The sequence below is a fragment of the Balaenoptera ricei genome, chromosome 6 (assembly GCF_028023285.1).
Source record: "Balaenoptera ricei isolate mBalRic1 chromosome 6, mBalRic1.hap2, whole genome shotgun sequence".
Taxonomy (NCBI): domain Eukaryota; kingdom Metazoa; phylum Chordata; class Mammalia; order Artiodactyla; family Balaenopteridae; genus Balaenoptera; species Balaenoptera ricei.
In genome coordinates, this window is record NC_082644.1 from 112,464,674 (window position 1) to 112,485,683 (window position 21,010).

Genomic DNA, 21,010 nt, shown 5'->3' on the forward strand with positions numbered 1-21,010 from the left:
AAGAGAGGCCACGATAGTGAGAGGCCCGCGCACCGCGATGAAGAGTGGCCCCCGCTTGCCATAACTAGAGAAAGCCCTTGCACAGAAACGAAGACCCAACACAGCCAAAAATAAATAAATAAAATTTTTTTAAAAAAGAATCATTTCTTCTCTCTGAGCCTCAATGTTTCTTTTCTGTAAAATAAGGATAATACACAAAATAGTTTTTTGGGGCACTGTAACTGTTCTGTGTCCTGATTGTTCTGTATCCTAATTTTAAGAAATAAAAATAATAAATGAAAACAATAGGGATAATAACTTTCCCCTCACAGAATTGTCGTGAGAATTAAACTAAAACCTATGTCAAAAGGGCCTAGAGGGCTTCCCTGGTGGTGCAGTGGTTAAGAGTCTGCCTGCCAATGCAGGGCACACGGTTTTGAGCCCTGGTCCAGGAAGATCCCACATGTCGCAGAGCAACTAAGCCCATGCACCACAACTACTGAGCCTGCGCTCTAGAGCCCGAGCACCGTAACTACTGAAGCCCATGTGCCACAACTACTTAAGCCCACGCGCCTAGAGCCCATGCTCCGCAACAAGAGAAGCCACCGCAATGAGAGGTCCGTGCACTGCAACGAACAGTGGCCCCTGCTGCTGCAAGTGAAGAAAAGCCTGCATGCAGCAACAAAGACCCAACACAGCCAAAAAATAAATTAAATTAAATTAGATTAAAGCGGGGGGGAGAGGCGGGTAGAGCAGCAGTCCCCAACCTTTTTGGCACCAGGGACCAGTTTCCTGGAAGACAATTTTTCCACGGACCGGGGCGGGGGTGGGGGGGTGGAAATGGTTCAGGCGGTAATGCGACCGATGGGGAGTGATGGCAGCGGCAGATGAAGCTTTGCTTGCTCGCCCGCCACTCACCTCCTGCTGTGCAGCCTGGTTCCTAACAGGCCGTGGACCGAGGGTTACGGACCCCTGGCCTAGAGTACAGCGCATGGCTGGCTCATAGTAAACAACAGGCATTAATTCCCTACCCTTCCCCTTTGATATAGCCTTATCCTCCAGCGGGAGAGGAGGACATGATTTCTCCCTTCAGCAAAATTAACTCAACCAGTACCGTAACCAGGTCAGAAAACAGCAGGGCTGGACTCAAGACACTAGATATATTTCCTGTCTTGTATCTGAGCACTGACTCCAACTTACACTGCAACAGCTCGCTTTTGAGAGGCCACATTCTCACTCTCATAAGCTAAGTATCACACAGCTATTATTTTAAGAAGCCAAGATTAGCTCAGGAGTAGGCTGAGTAATGAGATACAAGTGCTTTGGGAAATCTGCTGGTTCCCAGTACAACTAATGAATAATAACAACTGCATTCTGTCCAAGATATGGAAGACAACGCCAAGTGGCCAACAGGTCTTTGAAAAAGGCAGAGGACATGATCAGAGGAAGAATATTTCTGTCCCATCCTACAGCATCTGCTTTGAAAATTTACATTTTATATAATCATTATTAAAGGTCATTTATGGTGTTTCATTTTTGTTCAGTTTCACTGAAGATTATAATCACTAGAAAAACTATACAATGTGGTAACAAGGAAGGGCTTTGGAATCATTAGCAATAGTTTAAGTCCCAGCTCTGCTACTTCCTTGCTATGTGACAAATGACAAGTCATAACCTCTCCGAGCCTCAGATTTCTCCCCTACAATGTTTTTTCAAAGTTCAGATTGTCCCTTCAGTGGGTTTTAAAATCAATTTAGTGGCTTGTAAATAATATTTTTTAAGTAAAAAAAAAAAAAAAATCAGATGACTACATGTAATAAGGACAAGTACTATACCATGAAAGTATGGTTTCAGATATAGATATTGATACATAGATATATATACAAATACATGTATAATGGATTACAATATAAAATATCTTTCTTACAGAGGATAATGGTCAAAACAATTTGAACGCAACTGACCTATAAAATGAAACTATCAAGTGTGTAACGTTATGTTCATTATTTTTCACAGTATTTTAAAAAATCAAATAATATGGGATAAATGTTAGCAATTAACCCTACTAGAGTCAGAATATCTGAATACAACCTTATTTAAGAATACTGGGAAGGGGGGACTTTCCTGGTGGTCCAGTGGTAAAGAATCCGCCTTACAATGCAGGGGGCATGGGTTCAATCCCTGGTCAGGGAACTAAGATCCCACATGCCGCGGGGCAACTAAGCCTGCAGGCTGCAACTACTGAGCTCGTGCGCCTCAACTAGAGAGCCTGCATGCTGCAAACTACAGAGCCCACGCACCCTGGAGCCTGCGCGCCACAACTAGAGAAGAGAAAACCTGCACACCACAACTAGAGAGAAGCCCGCGTACCACAAAGAAGAGCCTGCACACTGCAACGGAAGATCTCGCATGCTTCAACGAAGATCCCACATGCCGCAACTAAGACCTGATGCAGCCATACATACATACATAAATAATCTTTAAAAAAAAAAAAAAAAAAGAATACTGGCAAACGGACTTCCCTGGTAGTCCAGTGGTAAAGAATCCGCCTTCCAACGCAGGGGACGCGGGTTCGATCCCTGGTTGAGGAACTAAGATCCCACATGCCACGGGGCAGCTAAGCCTGTGTGCCACAACTACTGAGCCAGCGCGCCTCAACTAGAAACAGAAAATAGAAGGAAGCCCGCACGCCACAGTGAAGAGCCCACGCACCTCAACAAATATCCTGCATGCCGCAACTAAGACCCGACACAGCCAAAAAATAAAAAGAATACTGGGAAAGTTCCTCTTTACTTGTCAATTTCAGATTCCCATCAGTATGCCCTTAAGTATATCATATAAATGAAACAGCCATCATCAACTGCCAAGAACACGTCCTTCAAAGTTACTGACACAGAAAGATCAGGTCTAATTAAGAACTGAATTTTAGCCTAAATTAATACAGAAAACCAGCATACAAAACCCTATCCACACAACAGTGATGTTGTGAAAACAACAAGAGACTCCTGTTGAATGAGCCCTCTTTGATGTGGAAAGAGCAATGAAACCAATGGTTGCCCCAGCATTCTTGTAAAAGAAGTATCATTCTGCTAGGACACCTAGAGCTGGCCACTAACATGTGAAAGCCTTGGCAAAGTCTCCAGCTTGGGAAGGACTCCAGTTAAAGGTAGTGTCAGGGGAATTCACTGGCAGTCCAGTGGTTAGGACTCTGTGCTTCCACTGCAGGGGGCACGGGAACTAAGATCCCGCATGCCTCCCAGAGTAGCCCAAAATAAATAAATAAATTAATTTAATTTAATTAAAAAAAAAAAAAGGTAGTGTCAGGAGGACTCTTCTGCTTAAAACCTTCCAATCTCCTACCTTTGGGGAAAAATCCAAATTTCTTATCACAGCTCACAAGGCCCTACATGATAGGATCCCATCCTACCTCTCCAACATTATCTCCTCCTACCTGCATTCACTCCACTTTAGCCATGCTACTTTTTCTGCTCCTCAAACACACCAAACTCAATCCTATCTTAGAACTCATATCTCGTTCTCGTTGCTCAGATCACACTTCTTTTAGCTCTTTATCCTCTAGGATTCTTCTTGTCATCGTTTGGCTCTCAGCTTGTATATTTTACTTCCTCAGAGAAGCATTCCTGGGTATTTCCTCATTTAAGGAGTCCCTCATCCAAATCTACCCCCAAGTCATTGTCCATCATCACATTACCCTGTTTTATTTTCCTCATAGCATGGTTTCCTGTTTTACTTTATATTACTTTGTAAACTTATTTTTCTGTCTCCTCACTAGCATGCAAGATCCATAAGAATCTGTTCTGGTTTATTCTTGACTCACCCTAGCACCTAGAACAGTATCATTCATATATGTAGGAGGAACATCGATGCATTCGTTCTAGTGCATTCATTTAACTGCACTTTCAAAATAACCTAAGAAAGAGAATTTATATACATACACAGGAATATCTGTGAACTGAGTTCAACAAGGGGTTGTTCAGCTAAAGATCTATAACGTGCAAAGCTTTCCTCTGAGTATCCACTCATGAACCATCTCTATCACAGGGCTATAGCTCCTGATGCCTAATGAAAGAATCTCTGATTTGGAATCAATGCTTAGCCTTAATCTCCTGCTTCCAAACCCACTGATCATCACCTCACTATGGAGTTTGCATAATGGCTCTGGAGCCAAAAGAGACAAGGGTTCAAATCTCAGTTGTATCTTTTACATGCTGTGAGGTCCTGAACAAGTTATCTATTAAATGAATATAACAATACTTATCTCAGAGTTGTTTTGAAAGTTAAACAATGTATATAAAACATCTGTCACAGTGTCTTGCCTATAATAAAAATCCAATAAAATTAGCTATTATTCTATTATTATTCATTAATTCACTTTTTTTTCCAACTAATTTTTATTGATGTCTACTTCCTAAACAAGAGGCACAGGCACAATTCAAAAGGAATTTACTACAGTCCTTGCCCAGGAAGAGCTCACAGTGTAATAGGAAAAGATAAACCCATAAAAAATAAATAGAGAAGAATTATGTTTTAAGTCTCATCCAAGACGGCTGAAAAGAATCTGCCCTTCTCTAGCAAATCTGATATTAGGGCCTAGTTAGTCTCTAAAGTTAAAAGGCATACCAAAACCCTTCCAACTGATAAAATGGAATAGCTTTTAAGATGGGTCAGAACAGCTCTGTAAAGATGCCCCCACAAGATTACAAGAAGAATGGTCAAGAATGATTGTCTTAATAGCCAAAAGGTGTGAGCAACTAAGTGTCCATCGACAGATGAAAGGATAAACAAAATGTGGTCTATACGTACAAAGGAACGGAATATTATTCAATCTTAAAAAGGAAGGAAATTCTGACACATGCAACAACATGAATGACCCTAGAGGACATTAAGCTAAGTGAAGTAACCCAGTCACAAAAAGACAAGTACTGTATGATTCTACTTCTATGAGGTATCTTGAATAGTCAAATTCATAGAGACAGAAAGAATGGTGGTTGCCAGGGGCTGGGGGAGGAAGGAATAAGAAGTTAATGTTAGGTACAGAGTTTCAGTTTGGGGAAATAAAAATATTCTGGAGATAGGTAGTGGGGATGATTATACAACAATGTGAATGTACCTAATGCTACAGACTACAGACGTTAAAATGGTAAATTTTACTTTACGTATATTTTACCACAATTTAAAGAAAAAAAGGAATGATTGTTCTGTAGTTTACAGAAAAGAGAGGGTGTGCATCCCTTCTTTTCTGACTTTGATCATTGTTATATCCCATAGCATATCAACCCAGCTTCTCCAGGTTAAGACAAGAGAAAAATTCCTGGGCAGTCCCCATATGCAGGATGCTGTGTAACATCTAAGAAATTACAAATACTTAAACATCCAAACCCAGAATTTACAGCAAAATAGACAGGCGCTATACACTGACCATGGATTTATTTCCACAAGTGTAAGAGAGGCAGAAAATGAACCAAAGTATTTATATGTCTAAACACCACTTTAGGATTATATAAGCTAATTCCTTTATTGCTTCAAATTTTTAAAAAACAGTGTTAATTTGCGTTAAACAAAGCAACTTTCATATACTAAACAAAAATGTCACAACCGACAGTCCAAATAATGGCCTCATTTCCTAGTGGCCCAGAAAGACAGGAAATAATCCCAAGGACCCTAGTTCAGACAGACTAGAGAGAGTAGACTGTGGCTATCTTGCATAAAGGCTATGTCACAGTTCAATGGGATCCTATACTTTCGTAGCTTCCCCCCAGCAGTCCCCTATGTGACTAAGGACTAGGATAAGAGTGACAGCTTCACAAAGGCGATAAGAGATAAAGCTTCTTCCTAGCACATTCAAAGACTCCAGAATCCAAAACTTAACTTCTCTGCTGTCCATCCATCCAATTTTCATTAACAGCAATTTGTAGCATCTAGGAAGCTTCAAAGTCAAATGCTACCTTTATTTTTACCTTATCAAACCCACAAAATCACGGCCAGGGTGTGGTCTGGACATGGGCCTTGGTTAAGATCACAAAAATTCTCAAATCAAATAATTGGGTTAAGTTAGAGCAAAGTTCATCAACAATAAGATGACAGAATTCAGGCAAAGTCGGCTTCCTTCTTGCATTTCAGGAAGGCTAGCATTGCTCCTAATACTAGTACATAGGTGTAAGTAACCTCTGAGTGGGTAATGCCACCAAACAAAAGCAACACCTTCAAAGTCTCTCTCAGTGACTAGAGGCAGCCAGACACTCAAACTGCCAGTCCTGAATTACGGCCTCTGAATGGTGAGGGCTTCACATTTCACTGATCAGGGCACAGCCCAATCAGAAGACAAACCCCTGCACTGCCAGGGACCAGCAAATCCGCTTTCTTCCAGTGTGCACATGACTGAATGTGCTTCTGTCCATCATCTGGGTCATATATAGTTCAATGCGAGCTGAGCAGACAGGGCTGCAAGGAAATCTGGCGCGGTTCAATACCTCATCTAGTCTGGGTTCCAGTATCTAATTTTTTTTTACTGACAAACTCATTTCTCTACCGGGACAGGATGCTGTGCTGGCTGGGAGTTCCATTTCTACAGCAAGAATCCTATCTGGAAACAGAGAAGTTGTCCTCTAAGCCACAGCAGCTCGAACTTTTTTGATTGTTGTTGCTGCTTTCTCCCATCACCCCCACCCCCTTTTGACAAAGATCCAACTGTAAAAAGTCTTACGTAACAGTTCAGGACTACTTCGGTTCTTTTACTGGGTAAGCACTTTCAATTTTTTTTTTTTTTTTTTTTTTTAACTAAAAACCATTTTAACATTGAATCTGTTGAGAGGCTTGACTAAAATCTTTTAAGTAATTTGTGTGGTGAAATACTGTCAGTGGATTTTTTAGTCTCATTTCTGCACGTGCTCCTTTGTTCTCAGAACAGAAGCTTTCTATACACACCCCATAACGCAGCTGGAGAGAGTTATGAAGTCAGTTATTATAAGGAACACAAAGGTTGCTTTGCATTCTTTGCCTTTAGATAATTAATTTTGTATTTGTTTTCTTAAAACAAAGTATTAAAGAAGAGAGAAAGTGAATAAACAAAAGAATAAACTGTTGAAGAATCTAGCAAAGTTTGAAGTTTTTACCACCTTTTTTCTATCTGTAGTTTTGTGTGGCCAAACACTTGTGCTGCCTGGGGCGGTGGGGGTAGAGGCAAGCGTAGACAGAGAGGAACTAAGCCAGACATGGACAAAGGCATGAGCCAAAACCAGACAGTCCTGGCCGTTCGATAGGCCAGCAGTGGGTGAGACAGGTCAGCCAGCTGCAGGGGCGGGAGAAGGGGGAAAGGGGCATGGATGTGTGAGGTGCTCATGCGTGCGATCGTGACTAGATTCTGAAACTGCCAGCCATTTTCCCAGCTATGCTTTGTGCAATCTAAAGGAATGCATCTCCTCTGAAGCAGTCTTGCCAGAGCCCAGTGATAGCGAGGAGTGTGATAAATACCACAACATATGTAATCAGAAAATACTGGGATCTGGGGTGGGCAAAAGGGAATGCAGAGGGTGTGGAAATTTTTTAGTGATCTGGAATGTGTTGAGTGACAGGAAGTGCCCCAAGCTCTCCCCCCCTCAACTCTTCTCAGTCGCGCCTGCTTTTGTCTAACTCTTGTAATCTACACACTACTGCTTACAAAGCTGTCTGAGTTTAAGACAAAAAGAAACATAAAAGGCTCTCCCGTTCCACAGTACCTGCAATATGGAAGGAATGTGAAAAGCATGGCCCTTTAAGCCTGTGGACATTTTTTCAGGTATACAGGAGAAAGATAATATAACAATTTTCTAAGGATAATGAGAATTATGAATTATAGTCAAGCTTCCAAATCTAATTTTTAAAATCCTGATTGTGCTATACTTACAAATGCTTAAGTTGGTTCCTAATTTGAAGGAGGCTTGTTTGTTTGGTTAATACATCGCATTTTAAGTTGTTTCTATTTTCTCTGTATAAATTTGTGCTTTGGGAGGAAAAAAATGCAAATAAGTAGGATGCTCTGAAAAAAAGGAGATTTTTCCCTTCAATGGTTGGAAAGCATTTTAAAGGGTTGGTTTCTTGGAAAAAGCAGCTCCCTCTCTCTCATTTTTGCATGTATGCTATAAAGATAACTTTATGCCATTATAAATGTAAGGTAGAAAACTTCTGACAGAAAAAAATAGTGTTCTAAGCGAAAAACAACTTAGCATTTTCCCAAACTTCCATATTATCAACAGAAACACTAAAACTTAAGAGAAAAGTAGCCAAATAGTTGAATGGCTAAGTCTACTTTTGGAAGATGAAATGGAAAATTAAGTGTGAATAAAATGACACTTGGGAATGTTTCTACCTCCTACTACAAAAGATGTTAGTGGTCAGCCCAGGAGTTAATCTTTCCTCGTGTGGCTCTGAGCCTTCATGCCGAGCAGACGTTATTCACATGACGATTCGAAAAGTCCATTCATATATCTCACTACCTGGATTTGAATAGAAACCAGACAGCAATTCTTTGGTTCCAGCCACCATTCGCCCCACTGGACAATAGCGATTTGTTAGCACAGAGTCACAGGCTGTGGGACACAAAGCTTGGAGCTGCAGAAAGATGGGGGATTCAGAGAACAGGAAATTACAGGCCCGATGCACTCCTGGCAGCTCTAAGAATACAAAAAAAAAAAAAAAAAGGCAACACAGTGATGCCATGTTTAAGAGCTACTTCTAGCATTTTTAACCACCTCCAATGTCATAAAAGCTCTATTGTTGGAGTATATAAAGTCACGAGTTCCATGTGCTCTCTTTTCTCACTACAGCGAACTTCATTCAATGCCTTGGCATAGTCAGAAAAATCAAAAGCACCCAGAGTCGATTAGTGGTGAGCTCTGATAGAAAGGAGAGGAGCATTTTACAACTAAAACGACAGAGAAAAATATGCTACTTAGTAACATATAAGAAAATTAATATATTTTACAATAAAATTAATATATTTTACAAATTATTTCACAAGGCCAGACAATCAAAACGAAACCAAATCTATCAAGACTCCAGGGAAATGAATTTTTCTTCAAAATATCATATGAAATCTACTATTTAATTCCATCAAAAGTTTCTTCAGAAAACACATATCAATTTAAAAACGAATCTTACACAGAACATTTCTGAGTTCTGGGTTGTACTTTCCAAAACAAAGAACTAAAATCAAAGCCCTGAGGATTTATTTTGAAATATTAGAAAGGAAAACTAAATTTTCTTTTGTTGGTTATCAAATTATTATAGCTCCCTGGCTAAATTTAGAAAATGTCTCTACTTCCCTCTCTTTAGATATAAAAAATGAAATTAATGGACATTCTAGGTGAGGGGAGAGGGATAATTCTCCAGTCTCAATAAGCAGTGGAAAACAGCACATGGGTTCCTGTCCAGGCCCTCAAGCCTCAACCTGAGCATCAAGGGGCCAGAATGGTGTCCATTTCAACAGGAGTAGCCCCTGCACAAGAAAGCTGTAAATGGTTTTGTTCTTCTGTGATCCATTAGCAAACACAAGTCCCAAATGATATCATACCTGAAATACTCATCAAATGAGATCATGAATAATCAAAAAGTGCTTTGGAAATATGAACTGTTCTACTCTATTTGGTCCTATGGCTTTAGGATAAACACATGCCAAATTTTATGTTGCTGGAAAACCAATCAGCAACTTTTAAACTACTAATTATTGGATTTCCTCAAATTCTATTACTCATCAAACACAAGAATCAATTACTACCTCAAACTGTGCTATAATCACATGTGGCTATTTTTATTTGAATTTAAATTAGTCAAAATTAAATAAAATTCAGAATTTGGTTCCACAGTTGCACTAGCTACATTTCAAGCACTCAACAGCCCCACGTAACTAGTGGCTATTATACTGGACAATGCAGAAACTGGACATTTCCAACTGCAGGAAGTTCTATTGGACAGTACTGATCTAGAGCATATTTATATCCAGAACACCTGTTTTCAACTGCACATCCAGCTAGACATGAAAGAAAGTGATCTCTAAGCAAAAAATACAATGACAAGACAAGGTAGCTAGCACTACAATACTTGAGAGATGTCTAAAAAGGCATTTTGAAAACAAAGGTTTCATTTTTTTCCTTGGTCTGTAATAAAGGTTATGAAGAATATTAAGACGGTAACGGCAGACAGGTAGCAGTGGCCAGAGTAATTAAAATGTTCCAGAATGGTATTCAGTGTTATGACTACATGTCAACCTCCAAATCTACCATCAAATAATCAGACATGATAAACATGAATATGAGGTTCTTCAATTTGGATGCATTCTCAACCCATCCTATGCCTGCTAGGCGCAAGAAACTGGGTCTTAGGGTCAAGTGGACATGGGTTGGAATCCTGGCTCTGTCACTTATTTACTATGTGATCCTGAATAAGTCACTTCCTCTCTTTGTCTCAGACTTCTCATGTATAAACCACAAATATTAATGCCTTCCTGACAGTCGTTTTAAGGTTCAAGGATCATATATATAAAAGATCTTGAACTGCTCCTGGCACATTGGAAAACACCTTGGAAATGTCAATTCTGTGAAAACACAGTAAGGGCTTGAGGTTCAATTCATTGTCTGAGACTCTTCCCAAACACAGAGAATGGAAATAGAAGGGTTCCAGGCTGATTTACAGCACAGGCCATTCTCTGTTTAAATTTTAATTAAAACAAACATGAAGATGAAAGCTGTCAACACTGCACAAAGAATCTCACAAAGTCTTAGAAACAGAAATATTAGATGAACTGATTGAATGAATATAGGAAAATTATCATTTGAAAAGTGAGGTGGAACATCAGATTTTAATATCATGAGGTGTATTTAATACTGATACTAATTTAATGTTATTACGTGTATAAGAATCATTTTCTTAAATTAAGAAATAATATTTCCTGGAGACTTTTTTGGAATAAGCTTTCTACTAATTCTTCTTGGTGATTAAAACAGAAACATGAAAATTCTAATATTACCTATGACTAAGAAATTAAAATAGCCTCCTGCAGGTATGGGAAAGAAAATTCATGTCTTTTAAAATCAAAGCCATACACTTGAAACTAACACAACATTGTAAATCAACTATACTCCAATAAAAATTTTTAAAAATAAAATAAAACCAAAGCCATAGAAGGAGTTCCTAGGCAAGATCTGTACTACATCTGTACACTCATTTTAAAGTTGAAAGTAATCTAGCAGAAACTAGAAAAAGTAGGTGTTTCTTAATGATGATGCCAAATAACTGAAAAATGTTGAACATGCCACAAAATCTTTTCAGAGTACGAAAGGCAAGAGATTTTCCAAAGCAAACAGCAGAACAACATATAGGGGAGATAATGTGGTACAGTGTAAAATCTGAAAAGGTAGGTTCATAATCCCAGAAACTGGCTGGATTAGATATGACATGAAATTTTAGCTCTGCCACTATCTACCTAGGCGATTTTTAACAAAGTCACTTCCAAGTCTTTGTTACCAGTGGTGGTCCAAAAAACGTATCTATACTGGAGGCTAAATGACAGATAGCAATTTCGATTTGCAAGAGGGTATTCAAAATACTTATCAAGCACAGTGCTAGACCCAGGTTGAATGATGAACAAAATAGATACAGAAGTTGCCCTCTTGGAGATGATAAGCTATTAACTGAGATAACCATGGCTAGAGGCCATCTCATTTAAAAAATGGTAGGGATCTGAGTTCAGAAACTTTGAGAATGGACCCAATGATTTGGAGAAACTGCCGTGCCATCCTTCGAAGCTGAACTAACATAGTTCATAAGAATATGAAAGAAGGTACACCCTCAGCTCCGTTTGATTCAAGCGAAGAGAGATGCTAAACTACAAGACCTTAATGGATTTCAAGCCATTATGGAAACAAAATACTGGGTTGGCCAAAAAGTTCCTTCGGTTTTTTAAATAAAAATAAAAGACATTTTTCATTTTCACCAAGAGCTTTATTGAACAACGTATTCACCGTTTTGTTCCACTACCTTCTGCCATTTTTCAGGCAACTTTGTAATTCCATCTTCCCAAAACTTTTTAATCTTTCTGAGCAAAGAACTGTTCCAGGTGCCTTTTACAGTCTTCCACGGAATTGAAATTTTTTCCATTAAGAGAATTTTGTGGGATTTCCCTGGTGGCGCAGTGGTTAAGTCTCCGCACTCCCAATGCAGGGGCCCAGGTTCAATCTCTGGTCAGGGAACTAGATCCCACATGCGTGCCGCAACGAAGAGTTCGCATGCCTCAACTAAGGAGCTGGCAAGCCACAACTAATGAGCCCGCCTGCCGCAACTAAGACCCGGCGCAACCAAATAAATAAACATTTTTAAAAACAACAAATTTAAAAATTAAGAAAAAGAGAGAATTTTGTAAAGACCAAAATAAATGGAAATCCGAAGGTGCAATGTCTGGTGAATACGGCGGATGAATCAGAACTTCCCAGCCAGCTGTAACAGTTTTTGCCTGGTCATCAAAGAAACATGCGGTCTTGTGTTATCCTGATGGAAGATTATGCGTTTTCTGTTGACTAATTCCAGATGCTCTTCATCGGGTGCTGCTTTCAGTTGGTCTCATTGGGAGCAGTACTTGTTGGAATTCATCGTTTGGTTTTCCAGAAGGAGCTCATAATAGAGGACTCCCTTCCAATCCCACCATATACATAACATCACCTTCTTTGGATGAAGACCAGCCTTTGGTGTGGTTGGTGGTGGTTCATTTCGCTTGCCCCACAATCTCTTCTGTTCCACATTATTGTACACTATTCGTTTTTCATCACCCGTCACAACTGGTTTTAAAAACGGAATGTTTTTCTTATGTTTAAGTAGAGAATTGCATGTGGAAATATGGTCAAAAAGGTTTTTTTTGCTTAACTCATGTGGAACCCAAACATCAAAGCAATTGACATAACCAAGCTGGTGCAAATGGTTTTCAATGCTCGAATTGGATATTTTGAGTATGTCAGCTATCTCCCGCGTGGTGTAACGTTGATTGTTCTCAATTAATGTCTCAATTTGATCAACTTCAACTGGTCTACCCGACCGTGGAGCATCGTCCAGCGAGAAATCTCCAGCATAAAACTGCGCAAACCACTTCTAACACGTTCGATCAGTCACAGCACCTTCTCCACACAATGCACAAATCTTTTTTTGCGTTTCAGCTGCATTTTTACCTTTCTTAAAATAATAAAGCATAATATGCTGAAAATGTTGCTTTTTTCTTCCATCTTCAATATTAAAATGGCTACATAAAAATTCAATTTTGACAAGCTGTTTTTTTAAATGCACGCTGATACGAAAGCTGTCACAATACAATCTAACAAAATTGTTTCGAATGCGGTTAAAGACAACTAAGCGCTACTAGAACCATCTTACAGAAGAAACCGAACGAAATTTTTGGCCAACCCAACACCTTCAAACAAACATAGGGTGGTTTTGGTTTCACAGTGACCATTACTCAGATCTGTGGCGAACCACTATCTCATACAAAAATTCAGTCTCCTTTTGATAGGTGATGATTAAAAACAAGAAAATTTCTGGAGGAGAAAGAGTTAAGGGTATCTGAACACTGAAAAACAATCCAGGAGCAGACCGTGATACACTGAAGCATTAGATGTGACACATATTTCCTTCACTCCCTTCCCTAAGACTAAATTCTTAGCACTTACCATTTCCTTTAATGGCGCATGCTATGACATCATGACCACACAGCTAGCTAGTACTCAACCCATGACTCAGCTAGCTCTTAGCAACCAAGAATATTTCAGACATGGATGATAAACATGAAAAGAAGGCAGGGCTAGGGCTAGAGTCACAACCGGGCTTCTGTAACAATTTATCGTACAAACTAGTACCATGTCTATGAGGTATCTAAATATTAACCTCTCTTCCAATTGGAATTTAGTCTTTGTTGTCATAGGACTATATAAGAAGTTGCTGTTAACAATAAAGTATCTCCATATACCACAATGGCACAATGTTATCTCCACAGAATCTGAGGCTCCCAGTACCTAAATCCCAATCAAGAAATTCCCATTCTGGTTCCTTGACACTTACAGAACTTGGGTTTCCACACAGATTTTTTTTCCCCACCAGCAAGGACTCAATATCACGTGTATTTTGCTTTTCCTTTGTTCACTGAATATCAAAGTCAAGTGGAAAAGAGAGCTGGCAAATGTACTCCGAACAAATTAGACAGTTAAATCAAAAAGGAGGCTCCCAATCTGGTCATCTGTTACTATGACCTAGATTTTGTTAGAAGTATCTCCATTTGGCTTTCTAATAGCATTACATTTTATCAGGCTCACTTCTATGTATAATCCTATATTACTAGAACAGACAATCTCTTCTGCTTGGCCACTTAAAAGCTTCTAGGTATATAGTTCATTCTTTCAAAGGCTATCTGTTGAATGCTTAGTATATGCCAAGCGTTGTTGTAGGCACTGAATATACAATAGCAAACAAGACAAAGGTCCTGTCCTTCAGCATCGTAGTCACAAAGATTGGAATCCAGTCTCAGCTTAAGCACTCACCGACTGCGTGACCCAAGACAAATCTGCCTCTCTGAACCTTAGATACCTCCTCTAGGAGAAAAAAGGGAAAATAATACTACTTCAAAGAACTGCTGTAAAAAATATGTTTGTCAGTGTCTAGCATAGTGCCTGGAATACCACAAATGTTTGACAAACATAGCTAAAGTTTTACAAATAGTGGATATTACTATTAACCATTCTGCTTTTATATCCATGTATATGAGAATCACTCTAGTTTTAAAAAAAAATAACAGGTTTCAAAGGCTTATGTATATCTAAAATATTTATTTCAGATATTAAGAGCTAAGCAGAGTAAGATCCACTAATGGATGAACTGCTACTTCTGATTATTGAAAAGTTTCTGGCTGTATATGCTAAACGCAAGATAGCAAGAATACTATGAGAAAAATACTGTGAGAAAAATACTTTGAAGTTGGGATGTTAATGGTGAAATGGATCACTGCACTCACACAGATTTCAAAAGGTAGAGCACTTTATCTCCAGCAGTATTACTATTTCAGTTTATTTAATCAGAAATTGTATAGAAGAAACGTAACTAAAATTTGGAGGGACTTCCCTGGTGGTGCAGTAGTTAAGAATCCGCCTGCCAGTGCAGGGGACACGGGTTTGATCCCTGGTCCGGGAAGATCCCACATGCCGCGGAGTAACTAAGCCCGTGCGCCACAACTACTGAGCCCGTGTGCTGCAACTACTGAAGCCCGCGCGTGCCCTAGAGCCCCTGCTCCGCAAAAAGAGGAGCCACCCCAATGAGAAGCCCGCGCACCGCAATGAAGAGTAGCCCCCGCTCACCACAACTAGAGAAAGCCTGCGCGCAAGCAACGAAGACCCAACACAGCCAAAAAAAAAAAAAAAAAAAAAAAGATTTGGATTCTCAAGTCTACCATAGCCATCAAGCAGGGCAAAGAAAGTATGTCTTTCCCCTAAAGATCATTATGGAAGTCTCATAGAGAAAGAAATGTCTCTGAAAGAAAATTCCTGGTTGACTATAGTGATATACTTTATAAAATAACTTATTTTTTCATCTTATAAAAATAGTATGCTTACTGAAGATAGACTGAGAAGCACAAAAAATATGAAGACAAAAAGTTATTCATAATCTAAAAAAAAGTTATTCATCATCCCACTATCTAAAGATAACCACTGTCAATAAATTTCCCTCTAGTCTTGTTTTGTAGTTATCTATTAGTGATTTTTAAAATACCAGGAGTTTTTGTCATTATATTCGTAACACCTGATCTATATAGAAAATTTGAATAAAAAAATGTAAAGAAAATTTGTCACCTATAACCCCACTTACAGAGAAAATTCTTATTAATATCTTGGTGTAGTTCATATACAATGGAATCAATTCTTTATATACAATTTTATATTCTAATTTGTTCCCTTATAAGCATTTTTTAAAGTCTGTAAAAATGACTTTTTTTTAGATATCCAGGTGATTTCCAGTTATTTTCTATTATAAATAATACTGTAGTGAACATATTTATACAGAAATCACTAACTACATTTCTGATAATTTTTTTAGTTTGACCAATTTACACTCCTACTAACAGGAACTGATAGCGCCTGTCTAACGCTAAGCTCATGAACACTGAGAATGTGCTATACATAATTAGCTGGTACCCAAAAATAATAAAGTTTCCATTTCTTCAATAATGAAAAAAGAAGAGTTCTAAAGGAAAATTCAAAGTGAAATAAGGACAGGAAAATAGAAGAATCTCCCTAGTAAGATAAATTATACACCCTTGAAAATGATAGTCAGTTGACAGAAATCTTGAAAACCTTCCAAAAGGATACAGGGAAGTTGAACATTAGGCTCCCCAAATCTCAGAAGTAAAAACAAATCAAATCAAATCACTCTATCTTGTAGATGTGTTCATTACTTGGAAACAGTGACATGAATCAAGAATTAATCCCACCTTTGGGAGAAAAACAACATGGAAAACTGTGGTGATAAATTAAAATGCACAAAATCAGTATTTTCACATCTGAATTATTTTCAAATTTTAGGAGTGAGCAAAGAGCATTAACTATGGATATAAATTTTTGGTTTCCCAAATTTATAATAGAAATTACTATAAATTCTTTTTTTTTTCTTTTTTTGGCTGCGTTGGGTCTTCGTTGCTGCACACGGGCTTTCTTTAGTTGTGGTGAGCGGGGGCTACTCTTCCTTGCGGTGCACGGGCTTCTCATTGCGGTGGCTTCTCTTGTTGCGGAGCATGGGCTCTAGGCTTCAGTAGTTGCGGCACATGGGCCCTAGAGTGTGTGGGCTTCAGTATTGTGGCATGCTGGCTTAGTTGCTCGGCAGCATGTGGGATCTTCCCGGACCAGGAATCAAACCCGTGTCCCCTTCAATGGCAGGCAGATTCTTAACCACTGTGCCACCAGGGAAGTCCTATAAATTCTTACCAAGACAAGAAAATAACCAATAATATCACTTATTCAACAAAGCTTTACTGAATGACAACTTTGTTTCAGGTACTCTTTTGTATAAGAAGAGATCCAAAGTCATTAAAAAGAGTTCTTTCCTCAAAAAGCTTGCCTTTAGTATGCTTCCCAATCTGGCCCTCTTACATCACGTAACATTTGCCCTGCCTAATTGCTGAAACATTAAATACTTCAGGCCATGACTAGAAAAAGGAAAACCTTTGAGGACACACACTGTACTGAATGATCAACTTAAAAATCAAAATTTCTTAAGAAAGAAAAAAAAAAAAGCCCAAAGTCAATAAAAACCAATTGAATAGATTCCACTTACATGGCCTCATACCAGCACAAAGTAATGTTTACCCAAGTACCTACAGTCAAGAGGAATTCAAGCACTGACAGGAAGAAAAAAAACTCTTACTTCCCACAGAATAGCTAATAAAATTACTATCATTTTTCATTTCTTTGTAATTTTCCCTGTAAATCCTGCCTAATTTCAGTCTGACAAGACGGATCTCTCCTTAAGAGAAAATGACGCCCCAGGTTTCCTGCAGATATTTGAGAATATGTATATCACACAGAAGAGAAACTGTCACAGTAACTGCATGGTCCAAAAATGAAAGCTGATCAGCTCAGTGTAAAAGGTCAGATTTCTGGTAAAGCTTCACATCTGCTAAGACTTTGATACTTATATATACCTAATATGTTTCAAAAATACACCCTCCCCAAATAATAGCAAATAACATTTATCAAGGGTCTACTACACGTCAGAACCTGTGCAATGTTTTTCTAAACATGTCATTTAATAATCACAACCATCTAAAGAATCCGGTACTGTTATTAGCACCTATTTTACTGATGAAGATACTGAAGCTTGGAAAGCTTGTCCACTGTCAAAACTGCTAGGAAACAGCACAGTCCAGATGACTGGTTCCTAGGGGAACTGCTCAGTTCACTATAGCAGTTTGATTTTCTATGGTTTGGTGGGACTTTTTTTCCTCCTTTAAAATTTTTCCTGACAAAGACTAAATTTTTTTCTGCTTCTAACTTTGAAAAGAACTAGTTTCCAGGATCACAAGAATATGGGACAGTACGATGTAATTTTACATATGATGAAAATAGATTTCTGAATGTCAGCAAGTATGCAGTCTAAACTATGTATGGAACTTTAAAAAATAGCTAGATATCATTTATTTATTAGGCTTCAAGTCTCCAGAAAAAGTAGAAAGAATTATATAATCTCTCTTAAAAATTTACTTAAGTATAAACAATATAGTCTAATGGAGAAATACATTCAGTGTGTGCTAAAATAGACTAGTGTCCATTGCACCAATGCTCTATGCTTATATTATAATGTTATTTAAAAGGATATATAATATCTTAAAAGAACGGCATCTCTGGATTATTATACGTGAATGTGAAAGCCTGTTGTAAATAGTAAAGCAAAATTATCATTAACATTATTTTAAGGCACTTGTTCTGCTTTAATAGTTCCTAGAAATTCATGGTTACCTTTTGATAACAGATAACTAGAATTCACCAGAAAAGATCCTTAATTTTGGGCAGGCAGTAAAATGTAGAGAAAAAAGCAGAGACAGTATGAAAACATGGGTTTAATCAAAGAATTTCTAACTAAAATTCTCTGAGCCTCAGTTGCCTCAGCTGTAAAATGGGAAAATACTAAGTTCCTCATACAGCTGAATGAGAGTCATAAATGACAAAGTGTCTCACTAAAAGTCATGATTCATTCATGATTCACTGTCAACAAATACAGATTGGGAACATGAAACAGTATGATCAAGAAAAAAATTAAGATGTGTATCTAGCTTGGGAGCAAACAGTATACCTAGTTTGGGAGCAACAAGGAAACGGATGTGACTTAGGAACTAGTGTATTAGGGCCCCATAGTGAAAGCCTTTGTCAGGTGAAAGCATTTAGATTTTATTTAACTGCAGTCAGGGCATCAAGTTTTAAAGTAAAGTCAAATTTGCATTTAGCCACTGGGTGGAAGGTAAATTAGAGGTGGGCGAGACTGGAGGCAAGGAGAATACTGAGGCTACTGCAATCATTCAGATGAAAAAAATGATGGTTTTGACCACAATAGTGGCAGTAAAGACGCAAAGGCTGTCACATGCTACAACACAGATGAACCTTGAGGGCATTATGCTAAGTGAAATAAGAAGCCAGTCAAAAAAAGACAAGTATTGTATGCTGCCACTTATATGGGCTATCTAAAGTAGTCAAATTCATAGAAACGGAAAGTAGAATGGTGGTTACCAGGGGTTGGAAGAAGGGAAAATGGGGAGTTGTTTAATGGATACAGGGTTTCATGTTTCCAAGATGAAAAAGTTCTAGAGATCTGTTGATCAACAATATGAACATACTTAACACTAATGAACTGTGTATTTTTAAAAAGTTAAGATGATAAATTTTACGTTATGTGTTTTTTACCACAGTTTTTGTTTTTTTTTTTTAAAGATGCAAACGGGAAGCCAGGGCTTGTTTTGTTTTATTTTGACATTTTGCTCTATTCAACCTCTGAGCAATTCTCTTGCTGTTTTACTGAACTGTAAAATAACTATGGCTAAATGAGATCTGATTTGCAGGGCACCGAAGTTCCACTTGACCTCAAGTATCTTACCCTATTTCTTGTCATGCTACTTACTTAACATTTCCTTCATTAAAATTGCTTTTTAAAAAAGCATGCTTAAAATATTATTGAAAAATAACTCAAAATGTGAGAAGTACTAAACAGAATAAAAGGTAAAACCCCACCAATTCTCTCACAACCCTACTCTTGACCCAAAGTATTATTGGTTTGGTGTGATTCCTTCCAGACCTTTACTGTAAATTTTAAAAAGTTATCATTTAAGGCCACTCTTAAGTGACTAACTCCAAGTCATTAACTAGAAATGGTCTCTTAACACAAGTCCTTGAGCCCTATGCTTCCCCTCAAACTTTTAAACCAAGCTTCTGCCTAGCTTTTTAAAATTTGTGTTTGTTCCAGTGTAAAAAGTAAAGCACACTCATCTCAAATGTACAGTTCAATGAATTTTTACAAAGTGAACACACTTGTGGAACCAACACCCAAATCAAGATATAGAGTATTACTAATACCTCTCAGAAACCTCCTTTGTGCCCCCTCACAGTCATTATATCCTCTCAGTAAACGTAACCACTATTCTGACTTCTATCACCACAGATTAGTTTAGCCTATTTTTGAACTTTACATAAAGGTAATCACATATTATATAATCTTTTGTGTCTGGCTCCTTTTGCTCAACATTTTGTATAGGACATTCATCCATGCTGCTGCATACTGTGATAGTTTGTCCGGACAGTATTCCACTTTACAGATTATACCACAATTCATTTACCCATTCTACTGTTGATAGATATTTAGTTGTTTCTAGTTTGGGACTATTACAAATAATGCTGTAATGAACATTCTCATAAATGTTCTTTCAGCATACACTTTATCCATTTTTGTTGGGTATATGCTTAGACACGGAATTGCTTATGTTCAACTTGCAAAGGTACTCCTGAAGAGCTTTCAAATGTTTGCACCAACTTACACTCTACTTCTGCTGGCAGAAGTTGAGTGTTACAGTTGTTCTCTCCAATGCTTTAAATGGTCAGTTTTTTTGTTTGTTATTTTAATTTTAGCCATTGTGGTGGCCATGTGGTAGTATATCATTTAAAAATTTTTTTCATTATTCTGATATCTAGTGATGTTGAGTACCTTGGGCCAGAGTTTGATAGGTATTTGGGAGGTAGATTTAATAAATCTAAGTGACCAACCGATTGAAGAGAAAGAAGAGAAAATCTAGAATGACAGAAAAGGGAAATATATTTAGGAAAGGAAGAAGGGACAGAAAAACGTATTCATTTCTGAAATTATTAGATTTGACTCTGCCAATGGAAGTGGGTGAGACACGAGATTCAAGACTTGAATGCAACTACTGAGACTCAATGGGACACATAAAGGTTCTCACTTTAAAAAATAATTTAAAACA

General features: G+C 38.1%; 1 protein-coding gene and 1 long non-coding RNA gene across 3 annotated transcripts in view; one reads left to right on the forward strand and one right to left on the reverse strand.

The window, feature by feature from the left end:
* The window catches only part of NR6A1 (nuclear receptor subfamily 6 group A member 1), a 207,171-nt gene that overhangs the window by 106,188 nt on the left and 79,973 nt on the right, over window positions 1–21,010 (reverse strand). The gene's annotated exons all lie outside the window — the stretch shown is intronic.
* The window catches only part of LOC132367970 (uncharacterized), a 38,562-nt gene continuing 23,970 nt past the window's right edge, over window positions 6,419–21,010 (forward strand). Inside the window, exon 1 of the long non-coding RNA XR_009503894.1 lies at window positions 6,419–6,738. This is a non-coding gene — a long non-coding RNA (uncharacterized LOC132367970). The remainder of the gene's footprint in view (window positions 6,739–21,010) is intronic.